This window comes from Humulus lupulus, chromosome 8 (assembly GCF_963169125.1).
Source record: "Humulus lupulus chromosome 8, drHumLupu1.1, whole genome shotgun sequence".
NCBI lineage: Eukaryota > Viridiplantae > Streptophyta > Magnoliopsida > Rosales > Cannabaceae > Humulus > Humulus lupulus.
In genome coordinates, this window is record NC_084800.1 from 39621452 (window position 1) to 39629058 (window position 7607).

General features: G+C 42.4%; 1 non-coding gene across 1 annotated transcript; it reads right to left on the reverse strand.

Moving 5' to 3' along the window:
• Nucleotides 1-1486: 1486 nt before the first annotated feature.
• On the reverse strand, nucleotides 1487-1593 carry LOC133798952 (small nucleolar RNA R71). The gene has a single exon (XR_009876167.1). It is a non-coding gene; the product is annotated as a small nucleolar RNA R71 (small nucleolar RNA).
• Nucleotides 1594-7607: the final 6014 nt, after the last annotated feature.

Genomic DNA, 7607 nt, shown 5'->3' on the forward strand with positions numbered 1-7607 from the left:
CTCATCTCAATTTCTGCTCAAACTCCATGGAAATATTCTGTACTGGTTTTATGTTTATAATTTCAGCCATGAACTAACACTCTAAAGATTTGGGTGGTTATGAACCCTTATGTATGAGCTAAATTTCTAAATGCATGGTGAAGTTGTTTATGTCAAAGTTCAATTGAATGTGCTGTAATGTTAATTGAATGTTAATTACTGGCCATATTTAGCATTTATTAAGTTAGATCTAACTTGGAAAAGGGAAGTCTAGCTGAACCCATTCAATTGATGCAAGAGATTCATCTATTTTTAGGTGATTTTTAGTAGTGGAATAGGACTATTTTGCTGCCTTGCATAACCTAAAGATTTGGTGTTTGATGGATTGTTTATAGTCTGTTTTAATACAGGAATGTATGGAGAGTGGTTATAAACAATAGATATTAAGTTTTGGGAAAAACTTACTGGGTTTTACGAAATCTGTTAACTGTGACATAAATTGCTGACTCATTGCTGAGCTATTGCTGTAGCAACTGGAACGTACCGAGGGGAAATAACCACCTAAATCTATTTTTCTCATATCTGAAATCCACCCAGAATTCTTTCATTTTAATCTCTGATTTTTAGTTGAATTAATTTGCTCATTTACATTTATTTTCATAACTAATTACACAACCTTTCTCTTGATTTGGTTACTGTATTATAAACTGTTTTTGGTTGATTTTACATTAATTTAGTTGAAAAGTCCCTGTGGAGACGAACTTTGATACATTATCACTGTATTACTTGTTGTCGATTGTGTATACTTGCGCATATTTTAATCATTAGAATTTTCACAACAAGTTTTTGGCGCCGTTGCCGGGGACTTTAAAATTAAATTCTGTTTTATCAACTATTTTACAGTTTATTTTCATTGTTTTAACCTTGTTGGTTTGGGTTGTGCAAACTCAGGTACCTACAGTGTATGAACCAGCAAGAGGACAGTGAACTTGCTCCTATTGACCCCGAGATCGAACGAACTTTCAGAAAAAGGAGAAAGGATCAAAAGGCTAAAAGCCGAGGCATTATGGCTGAACGTGTTGATGATGAGGGGGATGGCCAGCAAGTTACTAATCCCATTGTTTTGGCAGATGACAGAGCTAGAGCAATACGGGAATACGCTGCCCCCATGTTTAATGAGCTAAATCCAGGCATTGTGAGGCCAGAAATACAAGCAGCTCAATTCGAGCTCAAGCCAGTGATGTTTCAAATGCTCCAAACCGTGGGGCAGTTCAGCGGGATGCCAACGGAGGATCCTCATCTCCATCTTCGTTCATTCTTGGAGGTGAGTGATTCTTTTAAGCTTCAAGGAGTGAGTGAAGAAGCATTAAGGCTGAAGCTATTTCCATTCTCATTAAGAGACCGAGCTAGATCATGGCTCAACACTTTGCCTCTCGATTCCGTTACAAATTGGAATGACTTGGCTGAGAAATTTCTGAGAAAATACTTCCCTCCCACCAGAAATGCAAAGTTTAGAAGTGAGATTATGTCATTTCAGCAGCTGGAAGATGAGTCCACTAGTGACGCGTGGGAAAGATTCAAAGAGCTTTTAAGAAAATGTCCACACCACGATATCCCACACTGTATACAGATGGAGACCTTCTATAATGGCCTCAATGCAGCTTCTAGAATGGTATTGGACGCTTCAGCCAATGGAGCCATTCTTTCCAAGTCTTACAACGAAGCATTTGAGATTTTGGAAAGGATCGCAAGTAATAACTATCAATGGTCAAACACTAGAGCTCCTACAAGTAGGAAGGTGGCGGGAGTTCTTGAAGTAGATGCATTAACGGCTCTAACAGCTCAAATGGCCTCAATGACCAACATCTGGAAGAATATGAGTTTGGGAGGAAGTATTCAGCCAGCTGCTGCCATTCAAAGTGCAGAAGTGTCATGCGTGTATTGTGGGGACGGGCATACTTTTGAGAATTGCCCTTCAAATCCAGCCTCAGTTTGTTATGTGGGAAATCAGAATTTCAACCGCAACAACAACCCATATTCGAACACTTACAATCTAGCATGGAAGAATCATCCTAATCTGTCATGGGGGGGTCAAGGAGCAAGTTCAAGCACAGCACCAGCACAAGGAAGACAAGCATATCCACCAGGTTTTTCACAGCAGCCAAGACCTTCACAACATGTTCAAAACTCCCAGCCGAACTCTTTGGAGAATCTAATGAGGGAGTATATGGCTAAGAATGATGCAGTAATACAGAGCCAAGCAGCTTCTCTTCGTAATCTTGAGATGCAGCTCGGCCAGCTAGCCAATGAAATGAAAACTAGGCCGCAAGGATCTTTGCCTAGTGATACAGAAAATCCAAGGAAAGATGGGAAAGAACACTGTAAAGCTATTCAGCTACGGAATGGTAAAAATCTGGGAAATTCTGAGGAGATACAGGGTAGTGGAGAGCCCACTTCAATCCAAAGTGAAGGAGAAACAAGTAACAAAACTGCCCAGGAAATTGCTGAAACTGGCCCAATTGCTACAGCAAAGGGTCAGCAAACTGCTCCAGTAAATTCTGGTCCTAAACCGCCCCTTCCATTTCCGCAGCGATTTCGCAAACAACAACAGGATGGTCAGTTCAGAAAGTTTTTGGATGTACTGAAACAGCTGCATATTAATATCCCCTTGGTCGAAGCATTGGAGCAAATGCCGAATTATGTTAAGTTTTTAAAAGATATTTTGACGAAGAAAAGGCGTTTGGGGGAGTTTGAAACTGTAGCACTTACAGAAGGATGTAGCGCAATGTTGAAAAGTAAAATACCCCCTAAATTAAAAGATCCCGGCAGTTTTACAATTCCGTGCTCAATTGGGGGTAGAGATGTGGGAAGAGCATTATGCGATTTAGGCGCTAGTATCAACCTTATGCCTATGTCAATTTTCAAGAAGTTGGGTATTGGTGAGGCACGACCCACTACTGTTACTTTACAACTTGCAGACAGATCTATGGCTCATCCCGAGGGCAAGATTGAAGATGTGTTAGTTCAAGTGGATAAATTTATATTTCCGGCGGATTTCATCATTTTAGACTATGAAGCGGATAGAGAGGTACCTATAATCTTGGGTAGACCTTTTCTTGCTACAGGGCGTACTCTTATTGACGTGCAAAATGGTGAACTTACCATGAGGGTGAATGACCAACAAATCACCTTTAGTGTGTTTGAAGCTATGAAATTCCCGGATGAAGTGGAAGAATGCTCTAGAGTTGACGTTGTTGATACTTTGGTAGCTGAGAAGTTCAATAAAAGGGTGGAAAAAGCTGCTATGGGAACCCAGATTTTTGGAGATGAGGAGGAGTATAGCAGTGAAGATGAGGAGATGCTTACATGGGTAGATTCTTGCCAACCAACCAAGAAATTTAGTAAGATGTTTGAAGCTCTAAATCTGCCAGAAAAGCACTTTCAGGCCCCTAAACCATCTGTTGAAGAACCACCCCAGCTGGAGTTAAAGCCACTGCCAAGTCATTTAAAGTATGTGTACTTGGGCGACAATGATACTTTGCCTGTGATAATATCTAGCTGTCTGGAGCCTGTTGCTGAAGAGGCATTGCTGAAACTGCTGAAGCAGCATAAAAGGGCGATTGGATGGACAATGGCTGATATTCAAGGGATCAGTCCAGCGCTATGTATGCACAAGATCTTGCTAGAATCTGATTGTACTCACTCTGTGGAGCAGCAAAGGAGGTTGAATCCAGTAATGAAGGACGTGGTTAGAAAAGAAGTCATTAAGTGGCTTGACTATGGGATTATTTATCCAATTTCTGACAGCAAGTGGGTAAGTCCTGTCCAATGTGTTCCGAAGAAAGGGGGCGTTACAGTAGTTACTAATGACAACAATGAGCTTATTCCCACTCGTACAGTCACCGGATGGCGGGTTTGCATGGATTACAGAAAACTCAACAAGGCCACTAGAAAGGATCATTTCCTTTTGCCCTTCATCGACCAAATGTTGGACCGCTTGGCGGGAAAGGAGTTCTTCTGTTTTCTTGATGGGTATTCTGGGTATAATCAGATTTCTATAGCGCCGGAGGACCAAGAGAAGACCACTTTCACCTGTCCATACGGCACCTTCGCTTTTAGAAGAATGCCCTTCGGTTTGTGCAATGCACCGACCACATTTCAGCGGTGCATGACGGCCATTTTTTCCGATATGGCTGAGAGTATTTTGGAGATATTCATGGACGATTTCTCTGTGTATGGGGACTCATTTGATAGCTGCTTGGTGAATTTAGAACGAGTTTTAAAGAGGTGTGAGGAAACCCATTTAGTGTTGAATTGGGAAAAATGCCATTTTATGGTGCAAGAGGGCATTGTATTGGGGCATAAAGTGTCGAAAAAGGGGATTGAAGTTGATAGAGCGAAACTGGAAGTTATAGAGAAACTACCAGCCCCTACCACAGTAAAAGGCATTAGAAGTTTCCTCGGTCATGCGGGCTTTTACAGGCGTTTTATCAAGGATTTCTCTAAGGTGTCCAAACCTTTATGCAGCTTGCTGGAGCAGAATAGACCTTTTGAGTTTACTGATGAATGTCAAGAGGCATTTTCGAAGTTGAAGTCAGCCCTTGTTACTGCACCAGTGATTACAGCACCTGACTGGTCTCTACCTTTTGAACTTATGTGCGACGCAAGCGATTTTGCCATTGGGGCTGTTCTTGGGCAGCGGAAGAATAAAGTTTTTCATTCTATTTACTATGCCAGTAAAACATTAGTGGATGCCCAAATTAATTACACTACAACAGAAAAAGAGCTGCTGGCTGTGATTTTTGCATTTGAAAATTTTCGAGCCTATCTTGTGGGGACTAAGGTTATTGTGTACACGGACCATTCCGCTATCAAGTATTTGATCGCCAAAAAGGATTCTAAACCAAGGCTGATACGTTGGGTTTTGTTGCTGCAAGAGTTCGATTTGGAAATCCGAGACAGAAAAGGGACAGAAAATCAAGTGGCGGACCACTTATCAAGGCTGGAAACTAATACTCACAGCAGCAAATTAGAGGCAGAATTACAAATTCAAGACTCATTTCCTGATGAACAGCTGCTGGTTGTGGAGCAAGAACAGGTACCATGGTATGCGGATGTTGTAAACTTTTTAGTTGGGGGTGTACATCCACCTGATTTCACCAAACAGCAGCTTAAAAAGTTCTTACATGACATCAGATTTTATTTCTGGGATGAGCCGTACCTGTACAAACAGTGCCCAGATCATATAATGAGAAGATGTGTACCAGAAATTGAAGTTTCCAGCATCTTGGCACACTGTCATTCAGCTCCATATGGTGGTCATTTTGGTGGGCAACGCACTGCTGCCAAAGTATTTCAGTCAGGGTACTATTGGCCGTCTATCTTTAAGGATGCCCACGATTTTGTTCAACGCTGTGACCGCTGTCAGCGAGTGGGTAACATCTCAGCCAGGAATGAAATGCCTCTTAATTGTATTTTGGAGGTGGAATTGTTTGACGTGTGGGGCATCGACTTCATGGGGCCTTTCCCCCAATCTTTTGGAAACCTCTACATTTTAGTGGCTGTGGACTACGTATCAAAATGGGTGGAGGCAGTAGCTAGTCCAACGAATGATGCCAAAGTGGTAATGAAATTTCTGCATAAAAATGTTTTTACACGATTTGGGACGCCAAGAGCACTAATCAGTGATGAGGGGACGCACTTTGTCAACAAAGTCTTGGCTGCCTTATTAGCTAAGTACAGTGTAAAGCATAAAATAGCCACGGCATATCACCCGCAGACCAACGGGCAGGCGGAGATTTCGAACAGAGAAATTAAAGGAATTCTTGAAAAAGTGGTGCATCCCAGTAGGAAGGATTGGTCCCAACGATTAGATGATGCACTTTGGGCTTACCGGACAGCTTATAAAACTCCACTAGGCATGTCACCTTATAGCCTAGTTTATGGGAAGGCATGTCATCTTCCTGTAGAATTAGAGCATAAGGCGTTTTGGGCGTTGAAGAAGTTAAATTTGGATCTTGTAGTGGCTGGAGAAGCAAGAAAGCTGCAGCTGAATGAATTGGATGAGATGCGGCTGTTTGCTTATGAAAATGCAAAGCTGTACAAAGAAAAGACGAAGAAATGGCATGACAGCAGGATCAAGGAAAGAGTATTTGAGAAAAATCAGCAAGTGTTACTGTTTAACTCCAGGTTGAAGCTATTTCCTGGAAAGCTTAAGTCCCGTTGGTCTGGACCATTTACTGTGATAGAAGTGTATCCATTTGGAGCTGTCCTGGTGAGAGATGAAAAATCGGGAAGAGAATTCACAGTTAACGGACAGCGGCTGAAACATTATTTTGGTGGGGAGGTTGACAGAGAAAAGACCTCCGTCCATCTGAAGGATGCTTGAAGGAGAAAGGCTATGGGTTGCCATGCATTTCTTGTGGCACATTTGGGCAACCCATGAGTGAAAGAGACAGTTGTACATAAATAATGGATGTAATGAAGTTTGGGGTGTATTACCCTTTGAAAAAAAAAAAAAATAGAGCATCAAGAAGCAGGTCCGCCAGAAGTTGGTAACACTGGGACTAGGCTGAGCATAGAAATCTGGGCAGAGGAACTAAGTTTGGGGTGGAAAGTGTTGCCTAGTTGCTATAGCAACCACTCAGCAATGCTGGGCAGCAACTCAATGAGTCTGGGTCCAAAATAGAAGTATCGGGATTTCATCGAGGCTGGGTGGTCCGTAAAGTGTGAAACTGGCACGTGCTGAAAAAAGGATTAAATGATTAAGGAATTAAAGGTGCAATCATTGGGTGCATTTCAATTGTTTTTGGACCAAAGAGCTGTCAAAATTTTGGATTTTTGTGGACCCAGCAGCCCGTGGACTTTATACAAAGAAATAAAGAAAGGGTCCATTTGACCCTATAGTATATTGGGCTCCCAAGAATTAGTCAACTGGGCCCCCTTGCAACAGACCCTTTTCGTATCAGTTATTTTGGATGTACTGAATATATATATATATATATTTATCTAAAAGAAACGAAAAAAAAAAACATATCACTTACTTTCCCTTTTATTATATATATATATTCGTATTTCATTTTTTTTATATATTACTTTTCTTATATATTACTTTTATTAAATACATTAGTTTATTACCTTTAATATATATATATATACATACTCAGTACATCCTCACCACATTCTCAGTAGCCCTCGTTGACCGCCACCCCTGAAACCCCAACCAAAGAAATCCCTCAGCCGACCACTCGCCCAAGCCACCCAGCTCCGCCTCTCACCACTCCGAGCCTTCCCATCCGCCCATCTCATCACACCGCCGAACCCATGGGACCCATCCCAACAGCCACCGAGCCATCCCATCGCCTGTTCCATCTCACTTAACCACGACTCCGCCCCTTCGACCCATCTCGTCAACCTCACGAAAACCCACGGCATTTACCCCACCACGACCCTACGGCGACCCCAGACCGAGAACCACCTCACAACACCAGCTACGACCCCTTCGTGAGCCTTTCCAGTGATCCCGAGAGTCCCTGCCTCCATTGTGGTCCGACGAGACCCACGCCTACGGCACCCCTGCTCCGTGAGTCCCAGTTGAGCATCATTTCTCTCCAGCCCAAGAATCTCGG